Source organism: Punica granatum, chromosome 1 (assembly GCF_007655135.1).
Source record: "Punica granatum isolate Tunisia-2019 chromosome 1, ASM765513v2, whole genome shotgun sequence".
Taxonomy (NCBI): Eukaryota; Viridiplantae; Streptophyta; class Magnoliopsida; order Myrtales; family Lythraceae; genus Punica; species Punica granatum.
In genome coordinates, this window is record NC_045127.1 from 51313444 (window position 1) to 51329404 (window position 15961).

Consider the following 15961-nt stretch of genomic DNA (forward strand, 5'->3'; position numbering starts at 1 on the left):
ATTCCATACATAACTATTTATACAACTTTTTTTCAAAATCAAAGTATAATTTTAAAATATTACTTACAAACCAAACGCAGCATAAAGATTGGGAATGAGCAATAGACCAGATAAAGCTTGCTTTTTGTCCAAAGCACTTTAGATGGTTATAAGGTGAATTAGCCTCTATCTATACTTTTTTTTTTATCAGATTGTTGTATGTATTTATAATTGATATGAATTTATAGTTTATATTAATCAACAAAAAGTTTATTTCTTAATGTAAACTTTAATACGGTAAATTTTGACGTACGATTTTGAATATATATTCAATTCATAAGTAAAGAATTTCATATATATTATTTCTATTATTAGTCTTTCTATGGAAATAATCTTAAAAAATCTTAAAAGCTTCAAAATCTTTAGTTTTATTTGATCAAAGAAAAATAATCATAGAATATTCAAAATTTTAAAATGTTAGTATATGCTTCTTTATTCTTTTCAAATTACATAAATAAGTTTCATGAATTTGAATAACTTTAGATAAAATGGCCCAATCACTTTGATGAAAGAAATGCTTAATTAAGTTTTAACAAGGTTAGCTATAAAATACTTCTAAAAAATTATGAATATTTGTTTACTAATGAAATGGGAAATCTTTTTCTTAATACTTCTTTGAATTTTTTTTGTGTCGCATACTGTATAGTATTATTAATCACAATAATAACAATTATTATTATACTTTTTTTCGGAATGAATCCTGGTATCCGGAAGTCCAATTGGGCCCCGACTAATCCAGTCTAGCTGAATCATATAAAATAAGAAAGCAATTATTATTATTATACTTCATTAATTTATATATTGCAATTAACCTATGAATTAATAAGTTAAGTATTATTATTCCTATTTATTACTATATTTATATGGATATATATAGATAGATTAGTCATATATATGATCGTCTTCTACCAGTTCTTGAGAGAGAGAGAGAGAGAGAGAGAGAGAGAGAGAGAGAGAGAGAGAGAGAGAGAGAGAGAGAGAGAGAGAGAGAGATGAGAGAGGGGGGACAGAGAGAGAGAAGAGGAGGAAGAAAGCTATGGACCACTGAGGAAGTATATATACTCGGTATCAAGCCCGTAATTGCACTATATAAACATAAGCAATTTTTCTTTTTCGTCAATTTTATTATATAATATGTGTGTTTTGAATTATTAAAAATTGTAGTTTTACCAATAACATGAAAAAAACAATATTAATGAAGATAAAAATTATAAATTAATATGTTAGTAAATTTATACATTTATGGGATAAGAAAATATAATACTGATAAAAAAATAAAAAAAAATGTCTATATATGTCCTAATTTAATTTACAGTCTAGTTATCAAGATGGTATTGTGTATAACAGGTACACCACGGCACTATGTCATCAGACATATAAAAAATATATTTTTATCAACACGACATAGGGCCCGTTTAGTTTCATAGTTTGATTTTAGAATCATGATTTTGATTTTAACTCTATCCACTACACAACAAAAACACACGTTTTCCAAGTCAAATTTATAATATCATCTCATTTGTCATTTTCCACAATCAAAATAAAAGTTACTTTAACTCTGAAACCAAACGCACTCTATGTGGTATACCCATGTTACATATAAAACACTTATTTTTATAACTTGATAATAAAAAATGGAAAATATATAAATATTTATCATGGTGATTCATCATGGATATATGCATATTTATATATATGAAACTGAGAGTTTAATTTATCTTTCTTTCTCTTCCCTTTCTTTGAATGTGCTTGGCCACAGATATTGATGATCTCTCTTCTCTTGATAAAAAATCTAACTCAAAATCTCTTGAGTGATTGTATATTTAAATTATTTATCAGAGACATATATATGTAATTAGTACCCAGATATTATATATAATTATAATTAAAACCATGGTACAAACCATAGCATTATAAATAGTATCTAGCTCTTTTCCTTTGGGTCATGTATACTATATCTTGGAGTTAGGACACGAGAGCTTTTATGTCCATTTGAATCATGCAGAACGATTGAGAAGGACCCGCCATTTAACTCACTAGCAGAGATAAACTAAAGATTGAATTTGTGAATCCTTAAGAGGGCGAATAACGAAACATTTCTGATTTAGGAAGAAATACATATATAATTCCATCAAAAATCAATGAACGATTAATTCATATACAAATTTTCTTGGAGTACATCAAATTTCAGGAGGTAATATTGCTTACGTCAGTCTCTCTCGGTCCATCCATGCTAACCAAGAAAGGTGAGCTAGTCAAGTCGAGGTGCACACAATTAAGTTAAGAAGGATGTCTTTGACCGTAGAGAGAAAAATGGAAAAATCCCAATTAATTAATAGCACATGCACGAGGGGTAAGATTCAGAAAAATGAGTCTCTATGACAACCATGTGGGGTATCGTAAACATAAGTCGGACTCAAGTAAATTAATTAATCCACACACTATTAATTCATTTGGACTTTTGAAGAATGATATGGTCTCCTTTGAGTGTTCATACATTCTCGATACTAGTGTGATTAGAGACCACACGCTAGTGTAAATAGTATAGATCCAATACTTCTTCTTTTTTTTCCTGGTAATTAATACATGAATATAAGGCCAGTCACCGTCGTCGACAGCCTTGTCGTAAAGACGAAAATAACTAAGCAGTCATTAGCGCTTGTATCAGGAACCAGAGCCACGAGCAGTCGATGTCGAGCTATTGATGCATCTAATCGATGAGGATATATACTATGTATTATCTTGATCATAAATATAGTGATGGTATATAATGGATTGTAAGCAAATATTTGAGAGCATGTCTCCATACTCATTGATTGATGAGCAGCTAGCTAGCTGGACTAGGGTTGGACATCATCCAATTCCTGCAACTTCCATATATTTTCATTTTGTCGGTGCATATTGTACATATATGCAGGTGTCTTCCCCCAGCCCCATATCCTGATCAGTCTGATTTTTGAGACAGTAAAATAAATATTGGACTGTGTGCTAATCTCCCATGCAATGGCACGACGCAGTATTATAATAGATTGTATTTGGAAGTTATTATGGATGATGAGCTGAAACAGATCGATATTACTGCACTGAATCTTCATACATTAATATTCTTTCTTGTATTATCGTCTACTAATTACCTAATACTTTTTTGTTCTATTAAAGTGGGTCTATGACCCAATATAAGAAAAGCGGAAGCCAACTATGTACAATTAAAAGAGTATGGAACCAACATATATTAATTCAAGTAGTTTGATGCTTGTTCTCTTTAAGCAAAGTTTCGGATTCGATCTTATGAATGAAAAAAATTTATACTGTAAGAGTTTTACCCATTTAGTGGGCCAATCCTGTTCGAATTAGATTAATTGAAATCCATTAAATTTTTGAATACCAAAATACGCACCGAAAAACAAAGAAGCATGGAAGTTTATTAACGAGGATTAATTAAACTCGAAATCTCACAATTTTACGTCGACAATTTCTGTCTCTGCACCAAAATCTTTCAGTTAGATTACCTAATATTACTCAAGGCTCCTACGGTGGACCCCCGGTTTTAGCGGGGGTTCTGCCCCCCATCAGACTGTATCCAATACACATAATTATTCATGCAGTATCGATCCGCTCATAACTTTTGTTTCATTGTACCGCAAGTGTTCAGTATAATGATTTATCACTTCCACCTATCATATGTGGAGATATATACATGCATACCATACATATAATTTTTTTTACATTATAAATATCAGTATTTATAATTAAATGTAGTAGTTTCTTCTTGTTGGTTTCTTTTTCTTTTTTTCGGAACTTTTTCTGTCTTTTAATTTGCACCCAGACAATAGGACATATATCATTCCTCATATTTCGATAGATAGCTACTAGTCCGGGGAGCCCGACCTTCCACTCACTAGAATGATCGGGTTCCCTGAACCATATAATTACGAAGAATTGCAATCAAATGAAACGACAAATAAATAGCTAACCTAGAACCATGTATTGTTGTGCGTGCATGGATGTGCATCTTATAATTTATTATATACTTTATGTAATATTAATACTAGCTAAGTGTTCGTAACATAAACGTACTTTTTGGCTAAATCTTTAACGGAAGTAATTAATATTTTGTTAATAGAGAGGGGGGATCGTTTGAGGTCCAAATATATTATTACTGAAGAGTGCAGTCTGCTGCGCCGTCAGTGTACTAAGACGTGAATGCTAATTAACCAAATTATATGGGCGCTGATAACACGCGCGTGCGCGCACACATATATATATATTTATGGAGAAATAACTTGAAAAATCAATTACTTTCACGAAAGTTCTCGATCTATCAAAATTTTAAAGTTTGGCATGAAAAATCACAACGTTTACCTTTGTCTCCCTGACTACTGATCCGTTACTTAAGCTGTCAAAACTGTTGATGTGACTGTTAACGGCGCTAATGTGGAAAACAGTTGCCCACGTGGATAGCATGCCACAAACTTTTTAATCAAAAAATCACATGGTTTGTTTTTTTCCCTCATCTACCAAAATATCAATAATATTTCCCTCATTTACCAAAATATCAATAACTTTGAAAAATCATATAGTTTTTTATGTTCCCTAATATACCAAAATATGAGTTCTTTGAATGATTATAAGTTTTAATTAGGGACCTATATATATATGTTGAAAATGTTGAAGACATAAATTCGTCATATCTACATTATCAAAATGTAAACTACAAACATAAAATCGAAAAATCCTAAAATTCTAAAAAATTTTATGTGCGAGAAAAAATTAAATAGCTGAAAAACTCATCTCCAAAAATCTAACTGTGAATGTACTTAAAATTAAACTACGTACATGCGAGAAAATAACCATCGGTCCCTGATATCTATATCCATATACTTTTAAAATAAAATAAAAATTATTTTTCTAAAATATTTAAAAAATTGAGAAAATAACTACCAGTTCCACAAATCTTTATTGATTTATTTTTAAAATTTAAAAATAAAAAAATTCAAAAAATCAATAAAATAATGAATGATTCCACAAATTTATAACTATATATTTCTAAAACTCAAAATTTTATTATTTAGAAAAAGCTCAAAAGATCGAGAAAATTCCATTAAAAAATGAAGTGTTCTTGGACCATCTGACACGGTCTACTTTTATCATGCTTCCATATATATAGGAATTTAGACATATTATACTGCAAAGACAATATCCATGATAAAATAATCATTCTAATAGAACCTGTGTCCAACAAGTTGAACCATGCTAAAATTTTATATATGTTGGTGTGCACAAGTTCTATTGGAATGGTTATTTTAGCATGTTTATTATTTTTATAGTATAATATGTCTAAGTTCCTATATTACTTAATGTGATAACAGATATGGACACTTTTTTATTTGCAAATAACAAATTTGTAACAGTTCTAATACTTCTTTTCTATTAAAAAATCTTTTAACATTCAAATCAACATGCATATATATAAGTCCATAATTCAAACTTATAATCATTCAAAAAAGTCATATTTTGATAAATGCGATTTTTGAAAGAAGCCATATTTTGGTATATGAGAGAACAAAAGCTAAATATGTGATTTTTCAAAATTATTGATATTTTGATAAATGAGGAAAAATTTATTAATATTTTGGTAGATGAGGCAAAAAAAGCAAACTTGTGGCATACCATTCACGTGGGCAACCGTCTGTTACATCAGCGTCGTTAACGGCCACATCAGCAGTTTTAACGGCTCAATTAACGAATTGGTAGATCAAGTAAACGGAAGCAAACGTTATATTTTTTAGGCCAAAATTTTAAATAAATCGATAGATTAAGAAATTTTATGAAAATAATTAATTTTTCAGACTATTTTTCCTTTTTTTATAATCAATATTGGGACACCTAATTTCTATACGCGCAACGATCACGTCGAAATAATTTCTCTAAAAATGTAACCAAAAAATAAAATTTCTAAGAAAATTGGGAGAGATGAGAAATGAGAATAGATAGTATTATAATTTAACGGAGATTGGAGAAAGGATCAGTCCAAATAGAAACAAGACAAGGAAAAAAAAAAAAAAAGGAAGTGAGGAGACAGATTGATCTTGAAGGTCGCACAGGCAGGCAAAACAAAACCCCTCTCGCTCTCTCACTTACACTGTAAGTTTGACCCGTCAACAAAGGGCTCCGAAACCCTCGGTAAAAAAGTAAAAACCCTAGCTGCCTCTCTCTCATTGGTTTTACTTTTGTTTTCTTTTTTGGGTGAATCATCGGTTTTACTAAACGTAATAAAATATGCTCTTACCCTCACGTTAATCGATATCTCAGCCTTTTGTTTTTTACCCAAAAAAATCAAAATCTGTGATCCCTTTCCGGAGAAAATGTAAAGAAAATCAAAGAAGGAATAACTTTTTAAATAAGGCATCAAGTTAATATTTTATGAATTAAGATTTTTTTTAATAGGCTTCACTCGGCGCAAATTAAATTAATCGAGATTTATTGGACTTTCGAAAATTAAAGTATACACAAAAAAGAGAAAAGCTAGATATGAGGCAGTTAATATTTTTTTAATGACTTACCAATAAAAAAAAGTACGATAAGTCTCATTTAATAAGAAAAGGATCTGTAATTTTTAGATTATAGAAAATATATATTTTATTGTAAATACTATTATTATTATTTAAGCAAGAAATTAATTTTGTAACAACCTTCTCATTTAAAGGATGATTGAAAAGTCGAACATATCTTTCATATAATTTAAATATCATACAATTTAAAATAAAAAAGAGAAATTGAAGGGTAATTATCTATTGGGTAAATTGCACTGGTGGTCCAAAATATTTTACAAATGTTTCATTATGGTTCAAAAAGTTTTTTTCGCTACATGATGGTACAAATTGTTTCAAAGTTGTTTCATGATGGTACAAACCGTCAATTGGCCTTGACGACGTTAACATTTTACTGACGTGGCGCGTCTTATGTGTCACTTTTGTTACGTGAAACCAATCATAGTGCGCCACGTCATTTAAGAGAAAATAAAATTTTAAAAAGTCCAAAAAAATACAAAAAATAATTTAAAAAATCCAAAAAAAGAGTAAAAATTTTCAAAAAAATAAAAAAAATTATTTTAAATTTTGAAAATTATTTTTTAAAAATATAAAAATTTTAAATTTTTTTTACAAAATATTAAAAATAATAAAAAATACAAAAAAAGAGTAAAAATTTAGAAAAAAAAATTATTTTAAAATTTTGAAAATTTTAAAATTATTTTAAAAAATTTTAAAATTTTAAATTTTTTTAAATAATTTTTTTAAAAAAAATTATAAAAAAATTTAATATTTAATATTAAAATTATTTTAAATGTCATATTAAAATTATTTTAAATTTTAAATTTAAAGTTTAAAATTATTTTTAAAATTTTAAAATTTTAAAATTTTTCGGCCACGTCAGCAAGAGGTGACACGTAGTAGCCACGTCAGCGTCGGCTTAACGGCATCAAGCTCGAGTTGATGGTTTGTACCATCATGAAACAACTTTGAAACATTTTGTACCATCATGTAGCGAAAAAAACTTTTTGAACCATAATGAAACATTTATAAAATATTTTGGACCACCAGTGCAATTTACCCTTATCTATTTGATATTGTTCTCACCTCTCTCCTTCCTCTAATATCAGTTTCTTCCTATATTGCTCTATTTTCTCTCAATCTCTCTGTCACATTTTTTTTTTCAAATTGTATCTCCAAGTCCAACTCTTATTTTTCTATTTTAATGCACCTTCTAGTCATTATACTACACCGCCCCGTTCCCCAACATTTAGTCTAAGTCCTATGTATATAATACATCGATAATATATCATAGAGAAAATTGTAAAAAAAAAAATACAAACTTTGCATTATTTCCTATTTATAGCACGAACTATTTTCTTTTGCACAAAAAAAAACACTAAGTTTACATGTTTTCCTATTTATAGCAAGTCATCAACTTTTCTGCTAAGTTTAATGGAATTGCTAACGTGGCACTTGACAGTGGCTCATGATGCTCGGAGATTCGATGGATGAGACCCAAAGGTGTTTAAAAAAATTAATCTACCATTTTTTAAAAAAATAACGAAATTGAAGGGACCTTCGAACCCCTCAATTTCAATTGGGGGACCTCGCCGCCGGCCACCACCCCCAATCGGAATTGAAGGGACCTTCGAACCCCAATATTCAGGTCCCTTTAATTCCGATTGGGGGTGGCCGATAGCAAGCTCCCCCTCAATTGGAATCGAATGGACACGCTGAACTCTAATATTTGGGTCCCTTCGATTCCAATTGAGGGGCCTCATTGCCGACCACCACCCTCCAATCAAGACCGCCGGCGACATATGAACCCGGCCAGCCCCCTCCCTCTTTTTTCTTTTCGATTTTGTTATTTTTAAAAATTTCGCATAATAATTTTTAATTTTAAAAATGCTTTGGTCCCACTCGCCCAATCTCCAAGCACCACGTGACACCGTCAGGTTCCACGCCAGCAAATCCATTAAACTTAGCAAAAAAGTTGACGTCCTACTATAAATAGGAAAATGGGCAAAGTTGGTGTTTTTTGTGCAAAAGAAAATAGTTCGTGCTATAAATAGAAAAACGAGTAAAGTTTGTGTTTTTTTTTTTGGCAATTTCCCCTATATTATATGCATGCATGCCCCTAGCTAGTAGGCTGCTTCCGTATATTCACATCCTTTTTTTGGCCTAAAGGAGGATGGTATATATAGGAGCATAATGACTCTTGACCTATATAGATTTGTACAGCAAGGAAGGAGTGACCAGCCATGTATATATTTAGCTAGGAGGGGATTGAAGGAATTAACCAAGAGGATCAATCGTACCTCTTAACTTTTTGATTTTTTTTTGTACGGAAAATTTTACACATATATACAATCTCAAATCAAAGAGATTTTACTCATCTAAAACAAATTAATGCGATTTTTCGATTTCCCTCTCTAATTTCACCAATTCAATGCTCTCTTTGTCTCTACGATCTCACCCCATGTTTTATATCCCCTGCATGCACATACAGACTATCCACATTAATTTGACAGACGAACAACAATGCACTTCCATATCAATATTTCCTATACTTACGGTCATCTACTCTACATACATGAATACATACACTTCTGCCGTGCATATATATATATATATATATTATTGACATTTGGTTCTTATATACACGGCAAAGAAGCGGGTAACAAGCAAGAGGAAATGGCGGGGCCGTTTACTTAGCCATTGAGGAGGAGGAGGACACGAGGACTACTATATACTACTAGGCGGCCATGCATATTCAAAATTACTCTCCCTCTACTATCTCTCTCTCTCTCTCGATAGATATATATATATCTTTTCGAAGAAAAATCCGAGCTTGGAGGAAAAAAAGAAAAGAAAAACAAAGACCTAGTAGAGAGACAGCAATTTATATCATAAATTTCGACCACTTATTGTTTTGAGAAACTCTCGATTTGATTAATCAGTTTCTCTTAATTTTTCTTTATTGGGTCAATATTGTAGGAGTAATCATATCATGTTATTGTATTGCTTAACCTTTTTATGTCGTTAATTCAATCGGGCTTCGACCCCGAATTCAAAAAACAAATTATATTAATGCATGAAACTCTCGTAAATAGATAGATGAATATATATAAATATATATATATATATATATTTATGTATTATATATATGTGTATTTATGTATAATATATATAAGAAAGAGGTAGAGAGCTCGAAGACCAAGGTGGCCGGGAGGGGAGAGGCGATGGCATGGGAAAAGGGGACCAAGTGGGGGAGGGGAAGGGAATTGAAGTGAAGTGAAGTGGGACAATAATATATGTATATATTTCATGGCATTGGAGAAATCGGCGGAACCCCGCACACATGCACCCGTGCCTCCTTGGAATTATAATCCCACTCCCAACCCCCACGCATTCGTTTCTACTTTTATTTTTATTTTATTTTTTTTTCTGATTTTGATTTTTGATTTGGATTTGCATGAAGCAAATGAAAAAAAATTAAAAAAGAAAGTGAGATTTCAAGTAAAATGATAGCTAAGATTAACAGTAATATCCTATATATATGGTATCCTAGTTACTCAGATATATCATATATACCGATATCAAGTCATTACCAATGCTTCCTTGCATGGTAAGGTAAACAATAATTACAGTATGCTATTCGGCACATGCACATGAAATATGCAAGAAAGGGTCTCCCGACTTCGTCATTGGCTTGCAGAGATAAAAATATATAACAATATAAATGCAGTGGTTAAAATATGTATGTAATTGACATAAGGTCACCTTTAAATTTTATTTATAGACATGGTCGGCCTTTGGAATAGAAGTGGCAGTAAAATCCTCTGAATCATAAGAATATATTCATCATCATTATTATCATATCATATGTTACAGTATAGAGTAAAAGAGGCTAACATCCCTTGAGATTTTGCTAAATGTCAGTCCACCCCATTCTTAACTAAAAGCGAACACTTCACCCAATTCTTCATAAATAATGGACACTCCACCTCATTGACAATCGTTGACTTAATAACATAATTCTTATTAAGTCTCAATCCCGTAAACTATTCAATTTCATCCTAATTCTTTTTCCTTTATTTATTCTTATCCTTAAGATTATATATGTCCACTTTGATTTCACGGTTTCAAGCTTTTGATATGTCTATTAATATAGAGGCTTTGGATGATCTAGAGTGTCGGGTGGCCCATTGACAAAGCCCTACTACTAGGAGTGGCATGGGATGGTTTAGTATGATTTTTAATATGCACTATAACCGTCTTAAATTTTTTAGACAAGAATTTAGCAAGCCATATTTGAAAATCGTATTGGAATGGAAGAAAAACAGCTCAAATGAATTGTATTCCATTTCTTTTAATCAAAATGAACCGATTGATAAAATTATAAAGCATAATTTAAAATCCTAAAATCCAAATTTCATCGCCGTTTAACATTTCATAAATAGTTTAACGAGTAAAAAAATAAATACAGAAAAAATGAAATCTCACTTTAGAAGAAGAATTGTGAATTTTTCTTTTCTTACTTTTTAACTAAAATTTCAAATTTAGAAGTGTTTTATATATTTATTTTTTTATAAAATGAAATCTCACTATAAAAGAAGAATTTGTCAATTGGTGAACTGTTGGATATATTTCATTTTTATATATTTTTGTAATTTGGATATGTTTCATTTTTCATATATTTATTTTTTCATTCTGTGAACTATTTATGAATTGTTAAACTACGATGACAATTGGAGTTTAGGATTTTGATCTATGATTTATAATTTTATCAATCGGTTTAGTTCCGTTGGCAAAAATGGAATACAATTCATTTGAGATTTTTTTTCCCTTCAAATACGCTATTCATCTATGGTTCGCTAAATTCTTGTCCAAAAAATTTAAGACGATTATAGTTCATATTGAAAATCATACCAAACTGTCTCGTGCCCACTCCTTGTAGCAAGGCCTTGCGAACTGCCACCTGACACTCTAGATCGCCAAGAGCCTCCATATGAATAGATTTATCAAAAACTCATAACGACGAAATCAAAGTGGACACGCATAATCTTGAGGATATGAATAAATAAAAGAAAAAATAATTATGATGAAATTGAACAGTTTAAAGGATAGGGATTTAATAAGAATTATGTTATTAAGTCAAAGATGGTCAATGGAGTGAAATGTCTATTTTTGATCAAAAATTGGGTAGAGTGTCCATTGTTTATCAAGAATGGGGTGGAGCGACATTTAGCAAAACCTCAGCGGAGGTAGTGTCTTTCACCCTATTATATATTATATTTTTTTAATGATGGGACACATATATATAAACACATCGGTCAAGAATGTCTATGCAAACCTAGGAATTCGGGCAAACCTTATTATATTGACGATATTAATCCGACATGGAAAATATGAATAAAAATCCATTGGTTTATATGAGATTTGGGTACCAATACTTACCGGCTTGAGTTTTTAAGTGGAAATATGTCCAAACTCGTATATGCCCAATGGAAATTTAATACGATATCAGAGCTTAAGTTATGCGTATGGGCGCCCACGCACGTGTGCGCACCCATACACATTAGGCCTAATATGTCCGAGTGTAGCCAAAAGTGTGCCTCGTGTTAGTGTCCCCCTTAACCTGAGCACGGAAGATGATCACGACTCGAGATCAATTGTGGAGGACGGGTGTTTAAGGGCACGTGACATCGTGTAGGCAGAAATATATCACACATCGCACGTGAGGGTGGGTGTTGAGGATATTAAACTCACATGGAAAAGATGAATCAAAATCTATTGGTTTATATGAGACTTTGGTATCAACACTTATCAACTTGAGCATTTAAGTGGAAATGAACTCAAGTTCGTATAAGCCCAATGAAGATTCAAAACTCAACAAGGAAGAACTGCCTTGATCATAAACAATCAACGAAACTATATTCAGACCGAGATAATCGTCGACTAACACATGTATAAAATGTTTTTAATCCAGTCATGTGTTTGGACGTACCGGCTAGCTTCTTTCACGGCCGATGACAAGGCACTCTAATATTATATGTACATGCATGTTATACAACAAAACATTTACTCAGTCCACTATATATTGAAGTGATGTACGACTCCATTTGTCGTTATACTTGAATTTCTTTTTCGGTCATGAAAAAGGCTAACGGCCAAATAAAAGGAATGAAAATGAAGCAAAATTAAAAAACACATCAATCCTATTAAATTCAAGGCTTCTTGATCATTTTGAGTCGACATTTTATGTCATTACACTAAAACACGTTCCTCTCGTTATACTTCACTTTTTTATTTATAATTGGGATAATCACACCATATATCATGAACTTGCACAGTTTTCCCAAATATAGTATCAACTCTCAAGTTTATCAAATATAGCAGGACGTTACCCCCGTCATACAAAAAATGTACCCGTCAACAATTTTGTCACAGTTCGTGACGTGGCAATAAACGACAATTAATGCGGCCTAACGATTTTTAAGATCCAATAGAACAACGACAAGTGGCATTCTTCACCCAGCCGATTTTTCAAAAATACCCACACTTTTTCTTTTTGGAAATTTTGGCCCAAAACTTTTTTGGAAAAACCCGGCGAGGGGGAAAGGGGGAAGATGCGGGGAAGGAGTGGGCAGGGGCTCGACCCAGCTGAGGGCTCCCCGCTGGCCCTCGACCTCCCAAGCAAGGTGGCCTGAGTTCGACCACCTTATTGGAGGGTTTGAGGGTCGGCAGGGGAGCCCCCAGTTGGGTCGGGACCCCCTTTTTTTCTTCCCCTGTTTTCTGATAGAAAAATGGGAGAAGAGGGGAGGGGGCCTCGACCCGGCCTGGGCTTCCCTTGTCGACCCTCGATCCCTCAGGCGAGATGGTCGGACTCAGGCCACCTTGCTTAGGGGATCGAGGGCCGGTGGGGAGCCCTTAGTCGGGGTTAGGATTTTGCCTACTCCTCCAAAAAAATTTGGGCCAAAATTTCAAAAATGAAAAAGTATAAATTTTTTTGAAAAATCGGTTGGGTGAAAGAGGGCCACTTGTCGTTGTTTTATTGGAGTTTAAAAATCATTAGGTCACGTTGATTGTCGTCACGAACCGTGACATAATTATTGACAAGTGGCATTTTTGGTCTAATGGGAGTAATATCCTGCTATAATTGGAAAATTTGAGAGTTGATGCTATACTTGGAAAAACGATGCAAGTTCATGATATTTGGTGTTATCCCTTTATAATTTATATGTGCAATGAAAGCCAAAGGAAATGCGGGAGAGAGAGGGTAGCATGCGGGTGTCGGGTAGTAAAAATCCATGCATTTTTCTTACGGTTCTTTTTCTTCATCAGATTTTCACAGTCATCAGAAGATAATAAAAAATTCACGTCAAACCCCAACCCTTCTCTTATAGGAATGCTTAACCAAAGCTCAAACACATCTCTCTCTTGAGAGAGAAATTATTACATAGACTTAGATCACCACGTCAGAAATGAATTAATCCAATAAGATAATTACACGTGTTATTATGCTTGAAGACAACCCGCTCATTATTTTGGAAAGAGCCCTTGCTTCCACTCACTGTTTCTCCTCCATCTCCTTTATGCAGTTGTCGACCACCATCACATGCCCCTCTCCCATCACTCACTTTCCATCCCCCATCACTCTCTCTCTTCCATCTCTCTCCTTCATCTCATTCCTGCAGTTGCCGACCGCAATCACATGCCCCTCCCCCCATTAGGCCCCTTTCCCCCTGGCCACCTATCTCGAATTTATCCTGCACTCAAGGTTCTTCCGACCTCGAGCTTTGCGCTTTCCTCGCCGAAGGGAACCAAGGTCGGAGGAAGCCCGAGCTTGTAGTAAATTTGAGAAGGAAGCTTAACCCCTTTTTAGTGGCAGAGTAAAGAGTAGAAAAGTGTGCTTCCGAGACACATGGAGTGTTAGGTAAAATCCACAGGTCTACTTTGGACTCGGGCCCATCCGCAACCCAAAAGGTTAAGCCAATGGGTTGCTAGACCATTATCTCTTATAAACCTATGGATTTCCTCTCAACTTTTCCATGTGGGATTACTTCCAACACCGGCCCTCACCATTCTCCATATAGGAGAGAAACCGGCCCAACAATTCCCCCCCTTCTCGACTATATGGAGGACTTCGAGCCGGGCTTCCACTTCCGGACTCAGATACCAATTGTTAGGCCCATCACTAGCCATGAGTTCCACACTCGGGCCTTGTCGTGGTGTGGGTTTCCACGCATAGCGTGTGCACTTCCCCAGGATCGTTACCTTGGGATCTGATACCACTTGTTAGGTAAAATTCACAGGTCTACTTTGGACTCGGGCCCATCCGCAACCCAAAAGTTTAAGCCAATGGGTTGCTAGACCATTATCTCTTATAAACCTATGGATTTCCTTTCAACTTTTCCATGTGGGATTACTTCCAACACCGGCCCTCACCATTCTCCATATAGAAGAGAAACCGGCCCAACATGGAGTTCAAGAGGAGATAGGTGTGATGCTATGGCTGTGCGAGCTAATGGTGGATTGCCAAAACAAAGACGACAACAATTCTGGTTTTTAATTAAATTAGACAAATTCATCTAATCAGAATATAAGTAAATAAAAGAATACGAAATTTGCAAAAAAATTGGAATTTGCAGAATAATTTTGGGTGATAATTCAAGCTTTAAAGGGCAGTTTCTTCAATTTTTCCTTTCCCTTTATTGGGTAATTGATTTATAGGCAAGTTTGTCTTTTGGAGCTTCTTACTTCAACATGAAGGGTTCTGTTTCGGAGCTTTGTCGGCTACCACAACAATCTACAGCAACCTTCTAGCCTGACTCTCCCAAATTTGCTCAAGAATTCAAGAATAGGTTTTGCCTTCAAACCTAATAAACTGTTCCTAGACAATGCAAAACTCAAGGCCTAAGGAACCTCGAGTCCAAGATACGTTTGGGATAGATGGTCGAGGGAAAGGAGCTTGGGAAGAAGGGCATGTGACGGCAGTCGGCGCCCGCAGGATAGAGATGATGGAGAGAAGAGATGGAGGAGAGAGATTGAGCGAGGACAAATTTTCGAAGTTGTGAAGATTTGGACTCTTTCTAAAATAATGGGCGTGCTACTTTCTGATATAATAACATGAGTAATTTTCTTATTGGTTTAGTCCATATATGAAGTGGTGATCTAAGTCTATGTAATAATTTCTCGTCTCTCTTTATCTATCTCTAATTTCTTGGGGCTCTCAAAGGGTGAGGGGAGAGAGAGCCCTTCCCTTCCTTTTACGTTATAAGGCGAGCAATTAAGTTGTGTTGGAAATTCATACCCCTTTTGACTTTGACCTTTCTCATCTCCCCCTCTTACTAACCAAACAATCTATCGACATCGACTCAATGCAA